The sequence below is a fragment of the Schistocerca piceifrons genome, chromosome 2, assembly GCF_021461385.2.
Source record: "Schistocerca piceifrons isolate TAMUIC-IGC-003096 chromosome 2, iqSchPice1.1, whole genome shotgun sequence".
In the NCBI taxonomy this organism is placed as follows: domain Eukaryota; kingdom Metazoa; phylum Arthropoda; class Insecta; order Orthoptera; family Acrididae; genus Schistocerca; species Schistocerca piceifrons.
Window position 1 is genome coordinate 966811790 of NC_060139.1, and position 26955 is coordinate 966838744.

General features: G+C 38.8%; 1 long non-coding RNA gene across 1 annotated transcript in view; it reads right to left on the minus strand.

The window, feature by feature from the left end:
* Positions 1–4003: 4003 nt before the first annotated feature.
* The window catches only part of LOC124775016, a 164061-nt gene continuing 141109 nt past the window's right edge, over positions 4004–26955 (minus strand). Inside the window, exon 3 of the long non-coding RNA XR_007015585.1 lies at positions 4004–4071. This is a non-coding gene — a long non-coding RNA (uncharacterized LOC124775016). The remainder of the gene's footprint in view (positions 4072–26955) is intronic.

Below are 26955 nucleotides of genomic sequence, written 5' to 3' on the forward strand. Positions count from 1 at the left end.
CTTGTACCTGACTGGTAGATTTGCAGAATGATAGGGGAAAGTAAGAATTTGACATAGAAAGGTGAGGAAATGCAGACGAGATTTCATTGTCATTTTAGGGAATGACTTACTAAACTGTTTTCAGGTAATGAACTGTGCAGTTCATTGAAATAAGTCATTGTTTTGACAGTAGGTGTGCACCTCAGTCGTGAGGAACCTGTGCTGTGAGGCCTCCTCCACAGGTACTGATAGAACTGCATACGTGGGTGTTAAAAACTAGCGTCCCTGTCAGGATTGGCAGAGGTGTAGAAAAAGTTCTGTGGATTGATGTCAAAACTCTGATGCTGCCAAGATTGCATTTTCTAGCTGACTTGGTCAACCAGAATGACATTCTTGACTGGTTGCAAATCCATGTCAAAGGAAGCATAAGTAAAGCAGAAGTAGTAGGAAAGAGGATTTGAGTACTCGTGTGTGTTGACGATTTTGGTCAGAGAGATGTAGAGATCCCACATTGAACTTTATTGGCTAGTGGAGAGGAAGCAATTGGAGAAGTCACTCAGAATGAGAAATGGTTTCAGCCGAGTAGGAAGAAGCAGTGGGCAAAGAGAAAGGTTCATATAATTATGCCTTTATTGTGGAATCAGTTATGAGAGAAATTAGCTCATTTACGTAGCCAGAACAGAATCTTTTGTACCCAGTTCTGGAGAAATATGTGTGGCTATTTGAGGAATGGCAGCATTTACCAAAACTGATCTCGTGCCACATGAAATCCCCATAGGAGATGCTAGACCAATCACTCAGAAACCGTACAGGCTACCATTTCATCTACAATCAGTTGTTGAGGAAACTATACATCAGGGATAATTCAACCCTTGTCATCACCAGTTCCGAAGAAGTCAGTCAGTGGAGAGAAAACCTATCATCTGTGTGTCGGTATTAGAGTGGTAAATAAGGTCACAACCCCTGACACTTACCCTCTACAAAACACTGGACAGATTAAAAAACTGCCACCCTTGTCACCAAATTCCAATTGCAGCACTGGATCAACAAAAGACCGCTTTTGTTATTCCTTCCAGACTGTATGAATTTCTCCATATGCCTTCTGGTCTAAGGAATGTGTCTGCCACTTTTCAAAGATTTGCTGACTTGTTATTGAGAATTTTGAAGTCCACTATGTGTCCTGTGTATTTAGATGATGTAATATTTTTTCAAGAACAGTTAAGGAACATCTGTGGAAGTAAAGAAGTGTGTTGTCCAGCCTGCAAAGTGCCCATTTAAGCTTGAAAGTAGAAAAGTGTTCTTTTGCAGAGTTATAGTTCCAGTACAGGGGGCACATTATTGGTGCAGAATTAAGCCAGACCCATGACTAACAGAAGCAGTTGACAATTTTCCAGCCCCCACAAATGTTAAGGACTTAAAGTCATTTATTGGTCTATTTAACTACTTTTGTTATTTCATAAAGGATTATGCCATGGTGGCAAGTCTTTGACAAAGTTGTTGAAGAAAGTTGCTGAGTGGGTAGAAGAGTGGGAGGTAGCCAAGAGAAAAATTAAAGATGTTGTGACAGGTTCGCCTTTTCTGGTCTGCCCAGATTTTAAAAAACCCTTTCTTCTTTCAATGGACACTTCAGGTTGTTGCACTCAGAGCTGTCTTTAGTCAGGAGTATAATGGAGAAGAAAGGCATGCTTCAAAGCAGATGAACTTAGCAAAGACTACCAAGAAAGAGTTGCTGACCCTTTTTTTCGAAGTAAACTATTTCAAATGCTGTTTGTGCAGGCGAAAATTCACCATGGTCACTGATCGTGCCACCCTTATGTGGACATTAAGCTTAAAGGACCCCAGTAGTCACTTAACTCTGCCAGCATTGAAACTACTGGAATACATTTATGACATTTGCCAGAAGCCAGGTTGTTTATATCAGAATGCTAATGGACTAAGCTGTAATGTAAGGGTTGTTAAGACATATGATACTTCCACAGAAGAGCTAAAAGAAGCACATGAAAGAGATGTAGAATGTCACCTGTATCCTTCCCATTCAGATTTCACCACCAAGGATGTTATCTTATACAGTAAGAACCCACTGGGTAATAGAATAGTGCATCAAGGTGCACTCTCGTGAAAGTTTCCAGGCATAATGGGCAATGTCCACAAATGCTAGGATAGCTTCCTGTTTCTGGTGGAAAGCTAGACAGACAGATATTCAGAAATACATACAGTATTGTTTGCCATGCATCTCCGCCAAGGACCAAAATTTCTCTCTCAGAAACCAATAAACCATCCCAAAATGGTGCCCTAGACATCACTGATCTCTTTCCACAAATCACCCAGAATAACAAATACTTCCTGTCTATCATAGATCACTTCTCCAGGTACCTTACATTAGTACCACTTGCAGATATGACTTCAGAAACTATTACATGTGCCTTTGTCAATCATTTACATCTACCATATGTAATCTGGACACTATTTTGACTAACCAAGGAGCCAGTTTCATGTTTGCCTTGTTTTACAAGTGTGCAAATTGTTGACAGTCAAAAAATGATACACGACACCTTTTCAAGCCAAAGCTAACGGTTGTCTTGAAAGTGTCCACGAAAGAGTCATTTGAATGCTGTCCTATTATGTAAATGTAGCACATTTGGACTGGGACTGATATGTAGCTTATGTAGCTTCTGCATACCTTAGTCGTATACACTAATCAACTTAATATCTGCCCTGTGAGGCAATTTATGGGAGACTCATGAATTCCCCGTTTGAACTTGATAAGTTGCACCTGGAGTTGATCTGCCCCACTGCCTTAACACCATCTGGAAACACGGTAAACAAAACAATTCTGAGGCTACTCAGAAACAGTTGCAACACAGAAATAAAGGAACTACACTTCCCAGTACAACCCTTAGGCCTTGTTTTGCTCTGAAATCTGCTGGTCAAGAAAGGAAAAAGTAAGAAATTCACACCTCAGTATGAGGGGCTCTATCCTATTACATGGGTAACTTCTCCTGTGAAAGCAGAGATCCAGTTGTCTGATCATACTTTGGTAGTACATTTTGGTCAAAAAAAGCCATACAATGGCACAGCTGTGCGTCCCATCCAATACTACCAAGTCCTCTTTTCAAATACTTCAGAGGAGGGTACGGAAAATGTGAAGAAGGTGAAGAACAACAAAGGGCCCAGGTATGCTTTAGGAAAGAAGCATCCCCATGTCCTGAGGTCCAGTGACTAACTGCATTTTGTGTACAGAATAGGTATTTCTTGTCAGATTTGTGGAAGTGTTGAGAAATGATTCATTAGTGGGTATGAAGAGTAGTGATAGTGTATGAGGGTATTATTTTGTTTTTGTGTCTCAGTTAATCATTTTGCATTTATCATTCTGTGTCTGCAGAGATAATATGTTAGGTTGACAGTGTTCTTTTCAGTTGAAGTGACTTGTTATCTGATTTTGTTATTTTGATTGTTAGACAACTGTTTGCACTGCCCTATAGAGTGCAAGTGTGCAGTGCTTACTATAAGTTTTATTAAGTGTCAGCAACCAGACAGTGGTAATTTTTAATGCAATTGTTTCAGTGTAAAGTAGAAGTAACAACTTAAGTAAAGAACAATCAAGCAATCAGATCCAAACAGTTGTATTATGTTGATTTCATCCCATTGAGGAAAAAGATGTGAAGTTACCATCAGAATTACACAAACAGGAGTTGAAGTAAACCAGTAAAAGGACACTGGAGGTAGGCTAGGCAACACACCAGTATAATATGGTAGACAGTGAGCAACATTGAGTTTCATTCAGTATAGTTTATGCACCATGAAAGTTAGGTCTTCAGACACTCATTTTCAGTATTAAAATTTGAGTTTAATTAGTTAAAAATTGTGTGATACAGGGAATACCTCTGAAACAGATAAACATTTTGCAGTATCAGTTTATTGTACAGTCCTAAGAAAAGGTATTTGTTTAAACTTGTAATGCTTACCTAAAACAAAATTTATATAAAGATAAGTATTTTTTGCTAAAGTTTCCCTTAAGTACTCACCTATACACAAACACTATGTGTTGACCACTACCAGAGACTTTACCGAAGTTTGCTCCTCTCATAAAACCTTAAAAACAAGAAGGAAACAGATTACGCTATTTTGCTTGATCACTGCTGAAATGCTTAATAAACACAACATTGTTTTAGAGGACTAAGCTGTTCTGCCTTTCACTCATCTGCATCTGCATGGTGTATGTGAAGTCACACTATAACACGGTTTATAATTTGCTTTTAGAGAGTGTATCATACTGTCAAGGGAAACCTTACTTAGCAGTATTAGACTGTGGAGGAAAAGAAATCACACTATTGGAATTACCTGTTTCATGTGGTAAAAATGAAAATCAACACACACATTTATAGCCACCAAAAAGGAATAAAGTAGTTATTCAAAATATGACCACTGAGATTAAATCAGGTAGAACAGCTGTACTTATTTGAATACGTTAGAGAGCAATTTATGAAACATTAATTGAGGGAGTCAACACAGTTCTCAGTCCTCATACAAGAAAAGATCAGTACATAATGTAACAATTTAGTGATGGTCAGGTTTTCATACAGACACTAATTAATGATTTTATGGGTGGACAGCATCTGTTTTGTGAACTAGGGAACCAATTAAGGTATGTTCTGATTTCATTAGTGCTGTTAAGTAACATATTTAATGGAAATAGTATTGGAAAAATAGAGTTCCTAATAGGAACTATAACATTCTTATGGGTTACTTTTACTCATCATAGCTGGTAATCTGTCGCAGCAGATGTCCTGGAACAGTAACTGTAGGTTTTTACTATAAAGCAAAAACAATATTTAATCAAGTGTAGTGTTTCATTTAATATTTATTACAGTTTCAAAATAAAGGCACCTTGACAAATCCGAAATAAGTTGTAACATACTTACAATAATGAAATAAACTATGGACAACACGCTACGTGCTCTCTGTCCAAAATCAAAGTACTGACCTCCCTTGCCAACATGGCTGTAACTATTTATACTTTCTTAAAAATCCCGAACAATCTTGGGCATTGTTTAGAAACATCTTTTCATTAATTAACAATTAAAATGGACATAAAATGATTGAAAATACATATCTGATAGTATATTTACTCCAGAACAGCTAGTACTCTACGATAGTAGTACATGTCTGTTATTTTATTCAAGGCTAAATTCTCGAATAAGAAATTACAATAATACATCTACATTTTTTATTAATTACTAGAGACTCCCTTAATGGAAAATGTCCCCTTCATTTACTGAGCTTCTACACATTAGTATAGTTAAGATTTCATAATTATTTTCTTCATAACTTTTTCGCAAGTACATATTTCCATACATCTCAATTTCAGAAATTACTTATTTGTAGTTAAAATTTACGTGTTTAAATTAGTTTCAATTAGACTGTTACATTTCAACAACCCCCAAAAGGATTTGTGAAACTGAAAGTAGAACAAAACCTTTTCTGACAGACCTATGTAACAGTCCTCATTTTACAATCAATTGGATGAACAAACAATTTGTGAAAAAAATGTAAAATTATCATAAATTGTTTTGTATCAGATCTAACTAGATTAAACAAAATATTAATTAATAGCACAAAGGAAGAACAAGTTAATTCACAGAATTTGTCTGTAGCATGTATTACAACATGAATATGAGGTAAATCTATTTCAATCAGAAAAATTATCTATTGGAAGTTAACTGAATTGGTCTTGTTTCTGTATATTTATGTCTGCCATTAGATCCTCCAGGTTCTGCTGAGTGCAATGGAGACACTGGTGTGTATAACTCTTTCTCAATATTGGCGAAGCATTGTGGAACGAATATTAGTATCGGATACTACAATACTCAAAATCCATGGATATATATGTGTGTGTGTGTGTGTGTGTGTGTGTGTGTGTGTGTGTGTGTGTGTGTGTGCGCGAGTGTATATCTGTCCTTTTTTCCCCGTAAGGTAAGTCTTTCCACTCCCGGGATTGGAATGACTCCTTATATATATATATATATATATATATATATATATATATGAATATAATAGAGGGAAATATTCCACGTGGGAAAAATATATCTAAAAAGAAAGATGATGAAACTTACCAAACAAAAGCGCTGGCAGGTCGATAGACACACAAACAAACACAAACATACACACAAAATTCTAGCTTTCGCAACCAATGGTTGCCTCGTCAGGAAAGAGGGAAGGAGAAGGAAAGACAAAAGGATATGGGTTTTTCCGCTCCCGGGATTGGAATGACTCCAAAACCCATATCCTTTTGTCTTTCCTTCTCCTTCCCTCTTTCCTGACGAGGCAACCATTGGTTGCGAAAGCTAGAATTTTGTGTGTATGTTTGTGTTTGTTTGTGTGTCTATCGACCTGCCAGCGCTTTTGTTTGGTAAGTTTCATCATCTTTCTTTTTAGATATATATATATATATATATATATATATATATATATATATATATATATATATATATATATATATATAATGGAAGGAAACATTCCACGTGGGAAAAATTATATATAAAAACAAAGATGAGGTGACTTACCGAACAAAAGCGCTGGCAGGTCGATAGATACACAAACAAACACAAACATACACACAAAATTCAAGCTTTCGCAACAAACTGTTGCCTCATCAGGAAAGAGGGAAGGAGAGTGGAAGACGAAAGGAAGTGGGTTTTAAGGGAGAGGGTAAGGAGTCATTCCAATCCCGGGAGCGGAAAGACTTACCTTAGGGGGAAAAAAGGACAGGTATACACTAGCACACACGCACATATCCATCCACACATACAGACACAAGCAGACATATTTAAATATGTCTATACACTAGCACACACGCACATATCCATCCACACATACAGACACAAGCAGACATATTTAAATATGTCTGCTTGTGTCTGTATGTGTGGATGGATATGTGCGTGTGTGCTAGTGTATACCTGTCCTTTTTTCCCCCTAAGGTAAGTCTTTCCGCACCCGGGATTGGAATGACTCCTTACCCTCTCCCTTAAAACCCACTTCCTTTCGTCTTCCACTCTCCTTTGTTGCGAAAGCTTGAATTTTGTGTGTATGTTTGTGTTTGTTTGTGTATCTATCGACCTGCCAGCGCTTTTGTTCGGTAAGTCACCTCATCTTTGTTTTTTATATATATATATATATATATATAAAAAAACAAAGATGTAGTGACTTACCAAATGAAAGTGCTGGCAGGTCGACAGGCACACAAACAAACACAAACATACACACAAAATTCAAGCTTTCGCAACAAACTGTTGCCTCATCAGGAAAGAGGGAAGGAGAGGGAAAGACGAAAGGATGTGTGTTTTAAGGGAGAGGGTAAGGAGTCATTCCAATCCCGGGAGCGGAAAGACTTACCTTAGGGGGAAAAAAGGACGGGTATACACTCGCACACACACACACACACACACACACACACACACACACATATGTCTGATGAGGCAACAGTTTGTCGCGAAAGCTTGAATTTTGTGTGTATGTTTGTGTTTGTTTGTGTGCCTGTCGACCTGCCAGCACTTTCATTTGGTAAGTCACTACATCTTTGTTTTTAGATATATTTTTCCTATGTGGAATGTTTCCCTCTATTATATATATATATATATATATATATATATATATATATATATATATATATATATATATATATAGAGGGAAACATTTCACGTGGGAAAAATTATATATAAAAACAAAGATGAGGTGACTTACCGAACGAAAGCGCTGGCAGGTCGATAGACACACAAACAAACACAAACATACACACAAAATTCAAGCTTTCGCAACAAACTGTTGCCTCATCAGGAAAGAGGGAAGGAGAGGGGAAGACGAAAGGAAGTGGGTTTTAAGGGAGAGGGTAAGGAGTCATTCCAATCCCGGGAGCGGAAAGATACTCTTTGTCTTTAAATATGTCTGCTTGTGTCTGTATGTGTGGATGGATATGTGCGTGTGTGCGAGTGTATACCTGTCCTTTTCTCCCCCTAAGGTAAGTCTTTCCGCTCCCGGGATTGGAATGACTCCTTACCCTCTCCCTTAAAACCCACTTCCTTTCATCTTCCCCTCTCCTTCCCTCTTTCCTGATGAGGCAACAGTTTGTTGCGAAAGCTTGAATTTTGTGTGTATGTTTGTGTTTGTGTGTCTATCGACCTGCCAGCGCATTCGTTCGGTAAGTCACCTCATCTTTGTTTTTTTTTATATATATAAGCATGACGAAAGTGGTGGCTGAGCACACGATCATATATATATTCAGTAAATTCAGTATCTTCAATAGTGCAGAAATAGCTTGTATTCCAGATTCTCCTATAAAATAGGCTTTAGTCAACAACAAAAGTGTTGACTCGGTAAATTAGAATGATCTGTGCAATAGAGGTATATGCATGTGGACAGGGGGAAGCATAGCTTTGTACTCTGATGAGAAGTAAGAAATGAAATAGAAAACTCAGAGTGTTGGGGTTGAAGAAGAAAACATGATACACTCCACAGATTAGAATAGCATTAGTGCTGGTACAAAGCAAAAGAAAAAAATTACATACAACAACCTTAGACACTGATAAATATAGAGAGTAGTGTAAGTGAGCCATTCCTCACGATAATTACAAATATTAGTAAGTGTTCATAACTTTGAGTGCTGGTATGTAGCAAAGTAAATACATAAGTAAAATGTTTATCAATTCTGTGATAACATACAACAAAATCAGACACAATAGTATGACAGTATGTTTACATAATGTGAAATACTTTCATATGCATCACTACATTTGCTAAACACCACAGAGTCAAGTGTGATAACGACAAAAGAAAATTTTTGTTACATTTTCAAAATTAAGCAAGAGGTACATCTGAGATATAAAATTAAAGTTACTGGAATGTCAGCCAAGTGATATACTGGGTGATCAAAAAGTCAGTATAAATTTGAAATTGAATAAATCATGGAATAATGTAGATAGAGAGGTACAAATTGACACAGATGCTTGGAATGGCATGGGGTTTTATTAGAACCAAAAAAATACAAATGTTCAAAACATGTCCGACAGATGGCACTTGATCAGAATAGCAATAATTAGCATAACAAAGTAAGACAAAGCAAAGATGATGTTCTTTACAGGAAATGCTCAATATGTCCACCATCATTCCTCAACAATACCTGTAGTCGAGGAATAATGTTGTGAACGGCACTGTAAAGTATGTCCAGAGTTATGGTGAGGCATTGATGTCGGATGTTGTCTTTCAGCATCCCTAGAGATGTTGGTTGATCATGATACACTTGCAACTTCAGGTAACCCCAAAGCCAATAATTGCACGGACTGAGATCTGGGGACCTCGGAGACCAAGCATGACGAAAGTGGTGGCTGAGCACACGATCATCACCAAATGATGCGTGCAAGAGATCTTTCACGGGTCTAGCAATATGGGGTGTTTTTTTTTGTTCTAATAAAACCCCATGTCATTCCAAGCATGTGTGTCAATTTGTACCTCTCTATCTACATTATTCCATGATTTATTAAGTTTTCAAATTTATACTGACTTTTTGAGCACCTGGTATAAGTTCCCTTTCCAATTCTCATGGCATATATAAGTCTTACATTAAGTTGAAGGACATATTTCATGTGTTTGTAATGTTACAAAATTTTATATAAGGCAAAGACAATACACACACACACACAAAGGGTGGTCCATTGATCGTGACCGAGCCAATATCTCACAAAATAAGCATCAAACGAAAAAACTACAAAGAACTAAACTTGTCAGTCTCGTAGAGACTGAGAGCCACCATGGCCACATGCCACTGTAGAATCAGATTTACATTGGTATATTAAGTACTAGCAGGTTACTTCCAGAATACGTACTGCTCAACAATTAGTTGACAGATTTCTCGTTGGTCATCACCACATTAGACATGATGTACCAACATCAGATCAGACAATAAATAAAATTGGGTACAGATAAGGTGAATTCCAACATAAGTTAAGGCAAAGGGCAAAGTACCACTGGTTAAATATAAACGGGTTAATATTAGGAGTGAAATGGTTAGTTCAGCCACTCTAAAGGTATGATAAATATATATTCCCTCATCAGTTACATATTAATGAATCAACTAGTCTTCAATTGAAAGTAGATGTCTGCAAGAACAACAACTATACCATGAATACAAATCTTCAATCTTTAGTTTTCTACTCTGCTACTCATTACCCATGAATCATTAGTGGTCATCAGAGTATTTTCAATAAGATATTGGAGAAATTTAACCAGTTTTCATTAAGAATAATATTGTAAGCTAACATTTGTATATATTGAAAAGCATTGACTTGCTGTAACATACAGCAGTATTGAACAGTTCAGATTTGTGTAAACATCGTGACAAAGAACACACTGTATCTATACTAAGGATATAGCATGACTTATATAGATACCAAACATATAGCAAACATCATCCCTATCTTAATATGGCAAAAGAATAATTAAATAAGACCACCAATGGTTGATCATAATGGTCACTGAAGTGGTAGAAATTACATGAAAATAAAACTGTGTGGGTCTTAGATCTAGGGAATCAGAACACTTCTGTCCCAATAACTATTTCCAACATAAAATTCCATTTTCTTTATGCTCCAAACACTGATTACAGAAGTAATACAAACATAATAAGTTTCTTTATGATAAATGTTCCTTTGCCAATTACACAGTAGATCTAATACATGTTAAGGACAAGATAATGACATAGAGTATTTTCATACTTGATAGTGAATCAACCTCTGCCCAGTGACTTACACATAACAGGTCAATCCAAATGAGAACATATATATAAGGCTACAAACAGTCTAACCTAATTGTAATCACATCTCAATTGTAAAGTGATAAAATGTCACGATAACAGAACAGATATCTTAAGTAAACTTCACACCAACTCAAAACATTTTCTCAACTTTTCACAAAATCATCAGCACAATGAGATTATAACTTTATCAGCATAGTGAGAATAACTGTACAGACATGATAAGTAAATATTACACCAACTCTCCTCAAAAGTCTTACATATGTTGCATTATTAAACCATACATAATTAAACCTGCCCAGAGTTTTTACTCGTATCCAGATAACCAGAAAAAGTCAGCTTGCTTAGTATAAAATACGTGCACCAGTTCCTTTTAGCATCCAGTCTGTAACTATTTGTCCAAATCAGAAAGTGGAAGAGGGGGAGTTTGTACAGAAAAGTAGGAGAGGATGTGACTTGAAAAGAAAAGAGTCACTCCAGCTCGGAGCCGTGGGTTCGCCACCCCCAAATTGCAAAAAGGGGTTGCAACCTCCTGAGGAATGTTTCGTTAGAATGATTTGAAGTTGTCATAATTTGAAATAGCATCTGTTCTTACTGTCCTTACACAATTTTTATGCTTGTCACTATATGTTTCTTCAGAATTCATAGGTTTGATAGAATCACACAATATTTTTCAACATCATCTGTCAGATATTTAATATCCATACCACACAAACAGTCAGTCACATCATCTGGTTTTTTTTTTTGAAGTTTCATGTAATAAATCCTTTCCTTCTCATTGACGAACCATATACTAAATTACTCTGTTCGTATTTTATTGGTACACAGTAGCAAATTACTACATGATAAATCTTAATAAGAAAAATGTGTTGTTGTTGTTGTGGTCTTCAGTCCTGAGACTGGTTTGATGCAGCTCTCCATGCTACTCTATCCTGTGCAAGCTTCTTCATCTCCCAGTACCTACTGCAACCTACATCCTTCTGAATCTGCTTAGTGTATTCATCTCTTGGTCTCCCTCTACGATTTTTACCCTCCACGCTGCCCTCCAATGCTAAATTTGTGATCCCTTGATGCCTCAAAACATGTCCTACCAACCGATCCCTTCTTCTAGTCAAGTTGTGCCACAAACTTCTCTTCTCCCCAATCCTATTTAATATCTCCTCATTAGTTACGTGATCTACCCACCTTATCTTCAGCATTCTTCTGTAGCACCACATTTCGAAAGCTTCTATTCTCTTCTTGTCCAAACTAGTTATTGTCCATGTTTCACTTCCATACATGGCTACACTCCATACAAATACTTTCAGAAACGACTTCCTGACACTTAAATCTATACTCGATGTTAACAAATTTCTCTTCTTCAGAAACGATTTCCTTGCCATTGCCAGTCTACATTTTATATCCTCTCTACTTCGACCATCATCAGTTATTTTCCTCCCTAAATACAAAAACTCCTTTACTACTTTAAGTGTCTCATTTCCTAATCTAATCCCCTCAGCATCACCCGATTTAATTTGACTACATTCCATTATCCTCGTTTTGCTTTTGTTGATGTTCATCTTATATCCTCCTTTCAAGACACTGTCCATTCCGTTCAACTGCTCTTCCAAGTCCTTTGCTGTCTCTGACAGAATTACAATGTCATCGGCGAACCTCAACGTTTTTATTTCTTCTCCGTGGACTTTAATACCTACTCCAAATTTTTCTTTTGTTTCTTTTACTGCTTGCTCAATATACAGATTTACTAACATCAGGGACAGGCTACAACCCTGTCTCACTCCCTTCCCAACCACTGCTTCCCTTTCATGCCCCTCGACTCTTATAACTGCCATCTGGTTTGTGTACAAATTGTAAATATCCTTTCGCTCCCTGTATTTTACACCTGCCACCTTTAGAATTTGAAAGAGAGTATTCCAGTCAACATTGTCAAAAGCTTTCTCTAAGTCTACAAATGCTAGAAACGTAGGTTTGCCTTTTCTTAATCTTTCTTCTAAGATAAGTCGTAAGGTTAGTATTGCCTCACGTGTTCCAACATTTCTACGGAATCCTAACTGATCTTCCCCGAGGTCCGCTTCTACCAGTTTTTCCATGCGTCTGTAAAGAATTCGCGTTAGTATTTTGCAGCTGTGACTCATTAAACTGATAGTTCGGTAATTTTCACATCTGTCAACACCTGCTTTCTTTGGGATTGGAATTATTATAATCTTCTTGAAGTCTGTGGGTATTTCACCTGTCTCATACATCTTGCTCACCAGATGGTAGAGTTTTGTCATGACTGGCTCTCCCAAGGCCATCAGTAGTTCTAATGGAATGTTGTCTACTCCGGGGGCCTTGTTTCGACTCAGGTCTTTCAGTGCTCTGTCAAACTCTTCATGCAGTATCTTATCTCCCATTTCATCTTCATCTACATCCTCTTCCATTTCCATAATATTGTCCTCAAGTACATCGCCCTTGTATAAACCCTCTATATACTCCTTCCAACTTTCTGCCTACCCTTCTTTGCTTAGAACTGGGTTGCCATCTGAGCTCTTGATATTCATACAAGTGGTTCTCTTCTCTCCAAAGGTCTCTTTAATTTTCCTGTAGGCAGTATCTATCTTACCCCTAGTGAGACAAGCCTCTACATCCTTACATTTGTCCTCTAGCCATCCCTGCTTAGCCATTTTGCACTTCCTGTCGATCTCATTTTTGAGACATTTGTATTCCTTTTTGCCTGCTTCATTTACTGCATTTTTATATTTTCTCATTTCATCAATTAAATTCAATATTTTTTCTGTTACCCAAGGATTTCTATTAGCCCTCGTCTTTTTACCTACTTGATCCTCTGCTGCCTTCACTACTTCACCCCTCAGAGCTACCCATTCTTCTTCTACTGTATTTCTTTCCCCCATTCCTGTCAATTGTTCCCTTATGCTCTCCCTGAAACTCTGTACAACCTCTGGTTCTTTCAGTTTATCCAGGTCCCATCTCCTTAAATTCCCGCCTTTTTGCAGTTTCTTCAGTTTCAATCTGCAGTTCATAACCAATAGATTGTGGTCAGAATCCACATCTGCCCCTGGAAATGTCTTACAATTTAAAACCTGGTTCCTAAATCTCTGTCTTACCATTATGTAATCTATCTGATACCTTTTAGTATCTCCAGGATTCTTCCAGGTATACAACCTTCTTTCATGATTCTTGAACCAGATGTTAGCTATGATTAAGTTATGCTCTGTGCAAAATTCTACAAGACGGCTTCCTCTTTCATTTCTTCCCCCCAATCCATATTCACCTACTATGTTTCCTTCTCTCCCTTTTCCTACTGAAGAATTCCAGTCACCCATGACTATTAAATTTTTGTCTCCCTTCACTACCTGAATAATTTCTTTTATCTCGTCATACATTTCATCAATTTCTTCATCATCTGCACAGCTAGTTGGCATATAAACTTGTACTACTGTAGTAGGCATGGGCTTTGTGTCTATCTTGGCCACAATAATGCGTTCACTATGCTGTTTGTAGTAGCTTACCCGCATTCCTATTTTCCTATTCATTATTAAACCTACTCCTGCATTACCCCTATTTGATTTTGTATTTATAACCCTGTAATCACCTGACCAAAAGTCTTGTTCCTCCTGCCACCGAACTTCACTAATTCCCACTATATCTAACTTTAACCTATCCATTTCCCTTTTTAAATTTTCTAACCTACCTGCCCGATTAAGGGATCTGACATTCCACGCTCCGATCCGTAGAATGCCAGTTTTCTTTCTCCTGATAACGACGTCCTCTTGAGTAGTCCCTGCCCGGAGATCCGAATGGGGGACTATTTTACCTCCGGAATATTTTACACAAGAGGACGCCATCATCATTTAATCATACAGTAAAGCTGCATGTCCTCGGGAAAAATTACGGCTGTAGTTTCCCCTTGCTTTCAGCCGTTCGCAGTACCAGCACAGCAAGGACGTTTTGGTTAATGTTACAAGGCCAGATCAGTCAATCATCCAGACTGTTGCCCCTGCAACTACTGAAAAGGCTGCTGCCCCTCTTCAGGAACCACATGTTTGTCTGGCCTCTCAACAGATACCCCTTCGTTGTGGTTGTACCTACGGTACGGCCATCTGTATCGCTGAGGCACGCAAGCCTCCCCACCAACGGCAAGGTCCATGGTTCATGGGGGGGAAGAAAAAATGTATAATTTTGAAAATACAGGTTGCTAAAAACATTGAAATTAGTGTTGTTTTGTTCTTCCTTACTCTATGTTAAGTGCCTGATCAACATATAGTCTTGGGTCTTACAAAGTGCACACTGTATACTCTAGGATAGTAGAAGGATCCTAACTGCTCTACTAACAATATAGGATAGTAAAAGGGGAGTGATCCCAGAAAATAAATGTGGAGTCACTGGCTGGGGTAAGGCACCATATGGCACATTGTGTATCTATGAAAGTACCACAGATCCCCTACAAGTTAAATTTCACCACAAAATTACTGAAAAATGTTCACCCCAAGATTTTGCCTTGACTATACAGTGCACAGAATGTATTCTCAACTATTTCAACTACTCAAATCACTATTTAATTAATAAGAATTAAAAAAAAAGGTTTAAATATTCAGTGATAACAAAAATAAAAAATAAATTTTCTCTTATTATTTCACTTTCACTGGGCTAAAGTACTCACTATAAAGTTTGCTAAAGTATATAGTATGATCTTGACTGTGTAAAGTAAGATGCATAAAAAATAAATTTCCACTGGTGTGTCAAATATCAAAGAACAAATATCATGATGCTAAACGGGTGATTAAGGTTATCTACACAATTTCAGCTGTCACATACCTAAGTCCAAATAATAACAAATTCAAATGGTCCTACATAAATATCAAGCAACCCCCAATCTATGCCAGGTAAAAGCATACGCAAATGTTCAAATATTCCCTTCTCAACCCCCACTCTATGAACAGGCAAAATATAGGTAAAAATATGCAAATATTCACACATAAAGAAATATGAATATAAACTACAAAAAAATATTTTACAGTATTAGTTTCAAATGTGTTAAGTTATCCAATTTGAAACAAATACTAACAAAGAGATAGAGGGGCTGGCCAGTACTTACCTCAGCTCAGTACTTACCTCAGCTCAGTACTTACCTCAGCTCAGTACTCCAGCTCTGGTAGACCAACACCTCCAACCTATCACCCGCAGACTCCCATCCTACATCAAAGACACAAACCACTTCCTAGAACGCCTCAAATCCATTCCCACTCCTCTCCCACCTGAAACCTTTCTTGTCACCATAGATGCTACATTGCTTTACAAAAACATCCCACATGCCCATGGTCTCTCTGCCCTTGAGCACTACCTCTCCCAACGCCCACCCGAAGATGTTCCAAAAACCTCGTTCCTTATCACACTTACCAACTTCATCCTCACCCATAATTACTTCACTTTTGAAGGCCAGACCTACAAACAAATCAGGGGAACGGCCATGGGAACCAGGATGGCTCCGTCCTATGCCAACCTCTTCATGGGCCGCATGGAGGAGGCTTTCCTGAAGACCCAACAGCTGCTTCCCCTGGCCTGGTATAGGTTTATAGATGACATCTTTGTGGTTTGGACTCATGGTGAAGAAACACTCCTTAATTTCCTCCATAACCTCAACTCCTTTTCGAATCTGAATTTCACCTGGTCCTTCTCCAAAACCCAAGCCCCCTTCCTGGATGTTGACCTTCATCTTGTTGAAGCTCACATCCACACCTCTGTCCATATCAAACCCACAAACAAACAACAGTACCTTCACTTTGATAGCTGCCATCCATTACACATCAAACGCTCCCTTCCCTACAGCCTAGGTATTCGTGGCAAACGTATCTGCTCCAGTGACGAATCCCTCAACAATTACACCAATAACCTGACCAGTGCTTTCCTCTCCCGCAACTATCCTGCAGACCTTGTCCACAAACAGATCTCCTGAGCAATACATTCCTCCCCGCCCAACAACAATGTTCCTACCCCCAGACCACACAGAAGCATCCCCCTTGTCACCCAATATTATCTTGGCCTCGAATACATCAACAAATTACTCCGCCAGGGATATGACTTTCTCAAGTAAACCCCTGAAATGAGATCATCAACTTGACAAAATTCTCCCCACACCACCCAGAGTTGCCTTTTGTCGCCCCCCTAACCTCTGTAACATCCTTGTTAAACCCTACAATATTCCCAGACTACCTTCTCTACCCAGCGGTTCCTACCCCTGTAACCGACCCGCTGCAAAACCTGCCCCATGCATCCCCCCACCACCACCTACTCCAGCCACGCTACTGGTAAAACATACACAATTCAAGGCAGGGCCACATGTGAAACTACACATGTCATTTATCAACTGACATGCCTGCACTGCACAGCTTTTTACATCGGTATGACAACAACTAAACTGGCTGAGCGCATGAACGGACACGGACGAACTGTCCGCTTAGGAGATGTCCAATACCCAGTAGCAGAGCATGCCCTCCAGCTTAATTCTAGGGACCTAGGAACCTGCTACACCGTATGTGCCATTTGGCTTCTCCCACCCAACACCAGTCCCTCAGAACTGCGGAGATGGGAACTTGCACTCCAACACATCCCTTCATCCCGCCTTCCCCGTGGACTGAAACTACGTTAAACAACCTCACTCCCATTTACTCTTCAGTCTTCTCCTCTTTCCCTCTTTAGCCATTCACACATTTTTTCATCCTACATAGTTGTGTTTATCTTTATACTTTACTTCTGTATGCATCCTCTCTGGTTTGATGCTGGCACAGTACTTACAGTAGAATATCTTTGGCTTCCCTCTGACAACCATGCCTCCAACCTTGCTACCCTCCCTGTTTTCCTTTCCCTGTTGCTTCATAACCTGGGTTGTGAGTAACTGAATCCACTTTCCCTTCTTCCTTTTCTTTCCCCTCTCTCCTCCCTGATGAAGGAACATTTGTTCCAAAAGCTAGGAACATAAATTTTCGGTTCTGTTTTTTGTGTATCTATCGGCTGTACTTAGCTGATGGCCAGCCCCTCTATCTCTTTGTTAGTATTTATTTCACTTCTTTATATGAGATTTTCCCATTAATCATTAAGTTATCTGATTTCTCACTTGTCGGTGTTTGCATTTACAGAAAGTAGAGAGCATTAACTGTACTTTTATGAGTTGTAGTTTTCTTTCAATTAGTACTTTCATGACTACTGGATCAAAATATTCATAGTGTGGCATGATAAGGTGTATATCATGGATTTGTCTGAGTGGCATAGAGCATACATTCTTCAACACAAGTTTACTATTTGCAACTTGTTCATTTTGTTTTGCAGTACTTTCAATAACTGGGTACTTGTTTTTGCGGAGGTCCCTCAAATCCATCTGTAAGCTACTGATTTCAACACACACACTCCCTTCCTCCACTACTTGTACACATTTAAAATGGTTCAAATGGCTCTGAGCACTATGGGACTTAACTGCTAAGGTCATCAGTTCCCTAGAACTTAGAACTACTTAAACATAACTAACCTACGGATATGAATATAATAGAGGGAAACATTCCACATGGGAAAAATATATCTAAAATCAAAGATGATGTAACTTACCAAACGATTGCATTGGCATGTTGATAGACAAACAAACAAACACAAACACACACACAAAAATCAAGCTTTTGCAACCAACGGTTGCTTCGTCAGGAAAGAGGGAAGGAGAGGGAAAGACGAAAGGATGTGGGTTTTAAGGGAGAGGGTAAGGAGTCATTCCAGTCCTGGGAGCGGAAAGACTTACCCTAGGGGGAAAAAAGGACAGGTATACACTCGCACACACACACACACACATATCCATTGCACATATACAGACACAAGCAGACATTTGTAAAGGCCCTTTTTTTTAATATTTATATTTTTTTATTTGGGGGGGGGGGGGCAGTCATAAATTTATTTTGCTCAGACTTCTCATTAATTACATGGGATATTCCCTCCAATGTTTTTGTAGCAACACTAACAATTTTTTTGACTATAAGCAGTCAGCAATACTGCAGACCTGGGGCCTTTTATCCATCATCCATAGCAGGAGGTTCATATTTTAGCAAGGTGCCAGTAGGATATGCATTTCCACTTGTTGCATGAGAAGAGGAGCAAAGTCCTGGACCTTGCGTGAAGATGTTGATGCTACACTAATTTCTTAGATAAGATTTGTGGTTATATTTGAACATTGTCCATTGTTAGAATTGCATGAAGCCTGATATAGTGCTCACACCTGAAGACCTTTCTGTAAATTTTGTTAACTGATTGTTTAAGAAGAGGTTTCCCCTGCCACCGACAAATGCAGCAGTTATTTATTATTTTCACCAGTAATACCCAGGACTGTGATTGATATATTTCTGATAGGTAAGCAATGTAACTGAAAGTGATCCAGTTCGGTTGTTAGTTTATTATGCACTGAACACCCAGAAGGAAACACTGTAAGTCTACTGATGCCACAGTTATCTGTAACCCCCCATATTCATGCTTCCCCACAAGCCTCTGCTGATGCACCTCTGTGATTGAAGTGGCGGTCCCTTGCCACATTCAAGGTCATTTTGCCATGCCTGCCAGTCTTCCTGTGGCAACATCATCGCTGTTGGATACCACCACAACCCCGTCACACATTTAGGCTTGGCACTATCTCCACTCTAATGGCTTTGCATTGGCTGGTACATACTGGATGTTACTTGATTCGCCCCTGCCCATGCTCGGTTCACATACTGCTGACAGGGGATGCTATCTTGAAGGCATTGCTGACCATGGGATGCCTAAAAGTGTCCTTCTACCAGCCAATACAAAAGCTGTAAATTGTTACTTAGGGGAATTAGAGTTGGCCAATGAGAAGTGTTGTGAAGACACAGTTTCACACTTACCAGCTCTCTTCCTGGCTAGGCTTGTATCCTAGCTCCTCTCCTATGGCACCATGTCCTCATTCTCCACCATGATATTTCCAAAGTATCCCCCCTTGGTAGTTTTCAGGAAAGGCATATAATAATGTTTTGCTGGATGTCTTGTCTCACCCACAACATACAAAACTGTAATTATTCCAATTGATCATTTGATGATTAAAATTTCCTCTGGCAAGGACAATATGATTGGGTAACTTACGTACTAGAGAATAGAGATTTTCTCTAAAGTTATCAGTTACATCTGGGGATGAGTCTGGTAGTCGATAGAAGCATCCATTTAGAAGTTTATGCCCACCCCTGATACTAAGTCTTTCCCCAACAATTGTACAGGCAACTTCAATTTTTGTCTTGGTGAATTTAAGTTTCTTGTCCACTGCAGCAAATATGCTAGCTCCTTTTAACCCTTGCCTATCCCTTCCATATACGCTTAAAATTCCCCCAAAAATCTCACTGCTACAATTTCATGTTTTAACCAGCTTTCCATACCTGTATTTTATGACCTCTGCTGCTTTTTAGAAGCGATTCAAACTCCAGCACTTTGCTCTGAATGCTTTAGCAGTTTATCAAGTTTATCACTACAATTTTTATACTCTCGACTGTGGCATGGAGGGGAGGGAGGCGTGCACATGACCCATATAGGGGAACCCTACTATCCTAAACCCTATGGCACAAATCGAAGGAGTCCCAACCTTGCTTGTCACAGAGTGTTTGAAGTCTCTGGTTCAATTCTTGCACTTGACTCAGGAGGCCACAATCAATACTGGGAACAGTGCTTCAGATTGTGAGCTTTGTTGACAATCCATGAGCAAGGCCTGTCCTGTCAACCTTCTATGTCTGTTGCTGGCTTGATATTACCTCTGAGCCCAGATGACAGGTATTATTTGTTCCAACATGTGCCACAGTCCACAGTTGGTTGCACCATCTTCCCTCAGTGGCTGCTGGAATATCCTCTTCAGCATGTTGAATGAGGCATCCTGCCATGAACACAGAGCGTGTGAGTGTACTTAGTGTTCCTTTCCATCCCTAGATGCCATTTCCCCAAGGAAATCGTGAAGGTTTGCGTGACTTTCTTAGGCTTAACTAGTTGAGTGTTTTAGAAGTTCATAAGAACTGTACCACATAGAACTCATGGCCCATACCTCTGGTACATTAAACTTACTGGCATTTCAAGGTGCAGCTTTATGGCTGACTGCTACCTGTTTGAATAAGAAGAAAAAAAAGAACACATTGCTGTGTAGTAACAGTTCTAAAAAAGTTGACTGTCATTATTTAAATCAGTGTGTAAAGTATTCAGTACACTTCCTGGCTATTTCAGTTCTCTAATACATAATAGAAATATATTTTTTTAATATTAATTTTGAGTGGCTCCACCTCAGAGTCTTTAAACTACAAGTCACCAATAAGTTTTTCAGTGAGATTGCCAATCTTTTTACAATTTTCACCATTTCATGTTCTCTTTGAGGAAAAACATTATGTATTGACTTTCACAGTTACATAACTTTCAGTTCAATTGAACTACAGATGATGGGTACTGTACTCAGTTTTAATTGTTTAGAGAAGTGTATGGGCTAGCTTTTGATGAAAAACTAACATTGCTACTGCACCGTAGCCACCTCAAAGCAAAAGTTCACAAGGTATTCAGTATCTTAAAAAGTACCTCAGCCACAAATCATGGGGGCAGACCAATTATGTGTTATGCATTTTTACAAGGCTTATGTACAGTATCAACTTCATTGTTGGTGCTCAGTGTATGCTTCAATTTGGCAATCATGTTGAAGAAGCATCAACTCTCTTGATGATGAGTAGCAGGCTGGCAACTGGAGCTTTTAGAATCAGCCCTATCTGCAGTATCTATTTGACGTTAACAGTGCACCAACTATTATCAGGCAGGATGACAAGTATGCAGCAAATTGTCATTTCCCTAGTCACCAGCTTTCCTTGTTACAACTCACCTTCCAGTAGAGCAATTTTTAGTGCATCACTTGTAAACAGTTAGGCCATTAGGGATTTGAGCAGATCATCACACCAGCTACTTGATTCTGTAACCATTGGACAATAGAGTGCAGTTTAAAGTGAACAAAGTTGGCTGCCTTCAATGTGAAATAAATATGACCATGGCATTAAATCCAGAATATTTGTACTGCTGCAGTTTTAAATTCGCTGTTCTAATATGTATTCACTAGTCTTATAGATAGAAGTTATGAGCACTTCTGACTGTTCAAACACATTCACTTAATTTCTTTTCTGAGATAAGCTAATGCCCCATTAATGTTGTTCCAGTTAATAACTGATTTTATCCCTTCATTCTAATTTCTGCTAAGAGTCACTTAGTGGCCAGCTTCTCATAGCACTCACCATATGTTAAAAATCTTGCACACCTTCAAGCATTCATTATTCTAATGATTCTCTATTTTCTCAATATCAACTCTTTTGGAGTTACCCGCATTTTCTTTTACTCTGGCAGCTCCATACACTCTCAATGTTCCCACAAATATGGACATGTATGTCCATCATAGTAGCAATATTCCCTCCGTGATTCCAGTAAGGCTTCTAATATTGTATTTTCAAGTGTTCTTCAAGCATAGTCTACTAAAAGCAGAATACATAGAGGTAGAGGTGCAAATGTGGAAGCGTGTGGGTAATGTGGAAACGTCTAGTATCTGGCCTGCAGAGTGCTGTACTCTAGCGGGGCAGCCAGAAATTGTTGCAATAGTTCCTATTTGTCACAGTAGAGGGTTAGCAGTCAGTTGAGCAACAGACGCCGTGACAGTGATGCAATTTACGTTCGCACGTTTTCTAAACATTTTTCGAGGTAAGTTGTGATATTATATTTATCTACATATTTTGTAGTTATCTTTCTGTACGTCTGATAGCTTATAAAAGGAGGTGCATAGAAGGTTTTAGCAGTCCTTTGTCAAACTTAAATGGGTAGTTGCTTAATGTAATCTACCGGAATTTAAAAATGCCATTGTGTAGGTAATGTGGAAGCATACATACGATGGCATTGTGGAAACGTTCCCACTATACCAACATCAAATACATTACATCTAATACATTTTGCGTCTGTTTATAGATGCCAAGAAAGCTAACTGATCAGAAACCAAGAGTTTTGTGAAGAAGTGGGATGCTGAAAACATGATTAAGGCATAATAGCCTTAAGGGAAAAGCAGATGGGATTAAGAAGAGCAGTAAAAGCTTTCAGTGTTCCTCAGATGACACTTCAAAGGTTTGTGCATAGTGATATGTCACCTGAAGAATGTGTTTCTTTGAGACTTGGACGTAAGCCTGTACTACTTGATGCTATTGAGAAACAGTTGGTACAGTATCTCATTGAAATGGACAATCGCTTCTATGGCCTTACCAGATTAGATGTCAAGATAATGGCATGTAAGTTAGTTGAAAGAAATAATATTTATCATCTTTTTACTTCAAAGGCTGCAGGTAGAGCTTGGTTTGATGTTTTTCTTAGACAACACAGAAATAAACGCACAATCCACAAACCTATGGGGACCTCATTCTCGAGAGCAAACGGGTTCAACAAAGAAGCTGTAGACAAGTTTTCTGACATTTCGAAGCTGAGTACAGTAAACACTCCTATAGTGTTGATCGTGTGTACAATGTGGACGAGACTGGGCTCTCTGTTGTCCAGAGCAGAATACCACATGTAACTAACCTGAAAGGTAAACGACAAGTAGAGCAGAGGATCCCTGGTGACTGTCATATGCTGTAGGGGTTTTGGTGGTACTTTCATACCACCAATGATGATCTTCCCCAGGAAGACCTGGACTGATACTCTACTGAAAGGAGCACCACCTGGAATAATTGGTAAATGCCATCCTTCAGGCTGGATTCAAACTGAGCACTTCTCCAAGTGGTTTGACCACTTCATTTCTAAGGCACATCCCTCAAAAGAATCTCCTGTGTTGTTAATTCTTGATGGGCATAACGGTCTTGCCAGAAACCTTCAAGTTATAGAACTTGCAAGGGAGAAACATGTTACAATCGTGAGCATCCTGCCTCACACCTCTCATAAAACTCAGCCACTTGATAAGACCTTTATGGGCACTCTAAAAACCTATTACACTGAGTATGTTCACAAATGGTTGCAGCACAGCAGCCGGCCCTTAGAACCATATGGCATATCTGAGTTGTTTGGAAAAGCCTACCTAAAGTGCCAGACTGGCTCTATTGCTGCAAAAGGATTTTTGGAGACTGGAAATTTCCCATGTTACAGGACTGTTTTTGCAGAAATAGATTTTATAGCTGCCACATCGGCTTTAGGTGAGGCCAGAAATCTGAGAGGAACTTACGAGAATCCAGCATCTCCAGGTGGAAGGAATGACCTCAGACAAGAAGACACTCAGAACGCATTCAGACCTGTGACAACTGACAGCCCCAGTCAAGATGGCCAAAGAGTAAGCAGAAGGTCAACATCGTTGTCAAATACCTCATCAAACACGTGTGTGTCTCCACAAGATATCATGCCAATCCCTCCTCTAAAGAGGACGGTTTCCAACAGGGGTCATAAGCCAGGTTTATCAGCTGTTTTGACATCTTTGCCTTATAAAACATGCCTTGAAGACTCCTTACTGAAGGGTAAACAGAAGCCTCCTAAGGTACCTGCCAAAAGCAAGAAAAAACATGAAGCTCCTCCTAGAAAACCATGCAAAACATGGCTTAAGTTATCTGAGGATTCAGATGAAGAGCTCAATGCACCAACTGTCTCTTCATGCAAGTCAGATTTGGATCTCCCAGTTGAGGAAGAAAAACCTACTGTAAGAAGGCGCAATTTGTATTTTTTGTGGAGGCACATTTTCCAAAGACGTTCGGGGAGAGTTGCGGATTAAGTGTGTAGTGTGTGAGGAGTGGAGTCACTCTTTGTGTGCCAGAAATGGAGATATTTACATATGCGATTTGTGCAAGTGAACTTAGCTTATGAAGCATTTTTCTATTACAGTTGCGTTTAACAAAAAAATTGTGTAATTTAAATTTAATATAAAATAAAATAGTGTCTAACATTCTTAATAGTTTTCGTTTGAAGTAGTCAGTTTCCAACAATTTTAAGGTGTTTCCACATTACCCACACTTCTTGAAAAATTAATGAGTTGTTGTGCAAGCAGAAAATGTTTTTTTAATTTTTAACATATTTAGTTTTTGTGTTTCATAATATTATGTTCATTGCTAAAACATTATGAATTAGCTTTGGCTAATTTTTGAAGCTGAAAGAGAAGTTAAAATTTCTTTTATACAGCAAAAACAAACTGGGTTTCCACCTTTACCCACTTACCTCTACCACTTCTGCTAATATGATATTGCAGCACCTGTCATGTTCAGAAGTATGGTGGAATGTTCCTTTGGACATGCATATATGCTTGTCCAAAGGAACAGGCACTGTGGAGACCACAACCATTAACAAACATATGAAATTTATTCACAGTTACAAATATGGACAACTATGAGCTGTACAATGGAAAGACGACAATCAAATTTGTGCTGGACCTGGACTCATACCTGGTTTTCCGGCTTATCATGAACAGCCACCTTACCATTAGGCTATCCAAGCCCACTTCAAAGCCAGACGCAAAATTCCATATGCTGTCATCCACGTATCTACAACTTGCACTCATACATTCATTATGTATATCCGCTTACAGAGAAGATATTTTAATTTTAAGTTGCATGCCTGGTGTTGGCAAATAAATAAGGTATTGCAGTTTTGTGTTGTTCAGAAGTACAATGCTATGTTCCTTTGGACATGCAAGCATTTCTGAAGGAACAGGCACTGCAGCGACTGCAGCCATTAACAGTCACATGAAATGTATTTGCAGCTGTGAATATGAACTACAATCAGGTGTATAATAAATGATGACAATGAAAATTTGTATCAGACTGGGATTCAAACCCAGATTTCTCACTTATTGTGAGTGGTCACCTTACCATAGGATACCTGAGTGCGACTCACGACCAGACCCAAACTTCTGTATGCCATTAACCATGTGTCTACAACCTGCACTTGTACATCCATTATGTATATTCCCTTACCAAGAAAAAATTTTAATTGAAAGTCACTTACCCTGGATAAATATGATATAGCTGTGCCTGTATTGTTGAAAAGTATGATGCAAAGCTCATATTGTCCATATTTGCATGTCCAAAGACATGCATGCGTTTCCAAAGGAACACTGCATTGTACTTACTCGGTTTTGGTGGATAAATATGATATTGTAGGGCCTGTGTTGTTGAGAAGTATGATGCAAAGTATGATGTATTGTACTTCTGAACAACACAGGCACTGCAATAACACATTTATTCATCGACACTAGGCAAGTGACTGTCAATTAAAATGTCTCCCCTGTATGGGAATATACGTAATGAATGTAGGAGTGCAGGTTGTAGACATATGATTGATAACGTATGGGTGTTTGGGTCTGGCTGAGGAGTGTGCTCGGATAGCCTAATGGTAATGCGATCCATTTCAGTAAGCAGGAAATCCAGGTTGGAGTACCAGTCCAGCACAAATTTTCATTGTTGTCATTCTATTACACAGCTGATGGTTGCCCATATGTGCAACTGTGAGTACATTTCATGCTTCTGATAATATCATCCATGAGAAGCTCTTGTCATTTTATAACTGTACTCAAGTCCAAATCCAAAAGCATAGTTGTCAATGAAATACAACACTCAGCAGCGAAAACACATTTATTTTGAACATCATTGTATAGCCAGAACAGAACTGACCTCCTGGACAGAGTGTGCAGCTACTTATACAAACATCAAATATTTCAGAATGCTGGTAGTTATAGAAACATAGAATATTTTTAATACATATTAAAAACATAAATCAAAAACTTTGCAGGAATGATACATACTAATAACAAACAATTGCTGGTAGTCAGGTTTGAAATGGTGACCCACAACATGCCTACCAGAAATGCTACCCACTATGTCACACTACAAGGTCCACAGCTTGTGGCATTGCTCCTCCTCCTGTAGGAGTGCACAGCACCATGGATATAGATCTCAGTGGTCCATGATTGTTTACTTGAACCTCTCATGGTCAGTCTGCAACTCTGAATTGTAGTACGGCTTTATACAAAGAACATCGATGACTTCTCTATGCTTATGTTTTGCTGATGAATGGTCATAATCCTTGACTTCATATGTGACATCAGGCAAGTGATGAAGGATATGATATATCTCACAGTGAAGCACTTGTAACCTTTCCGATAGTCCCACTTTCCGCACAGG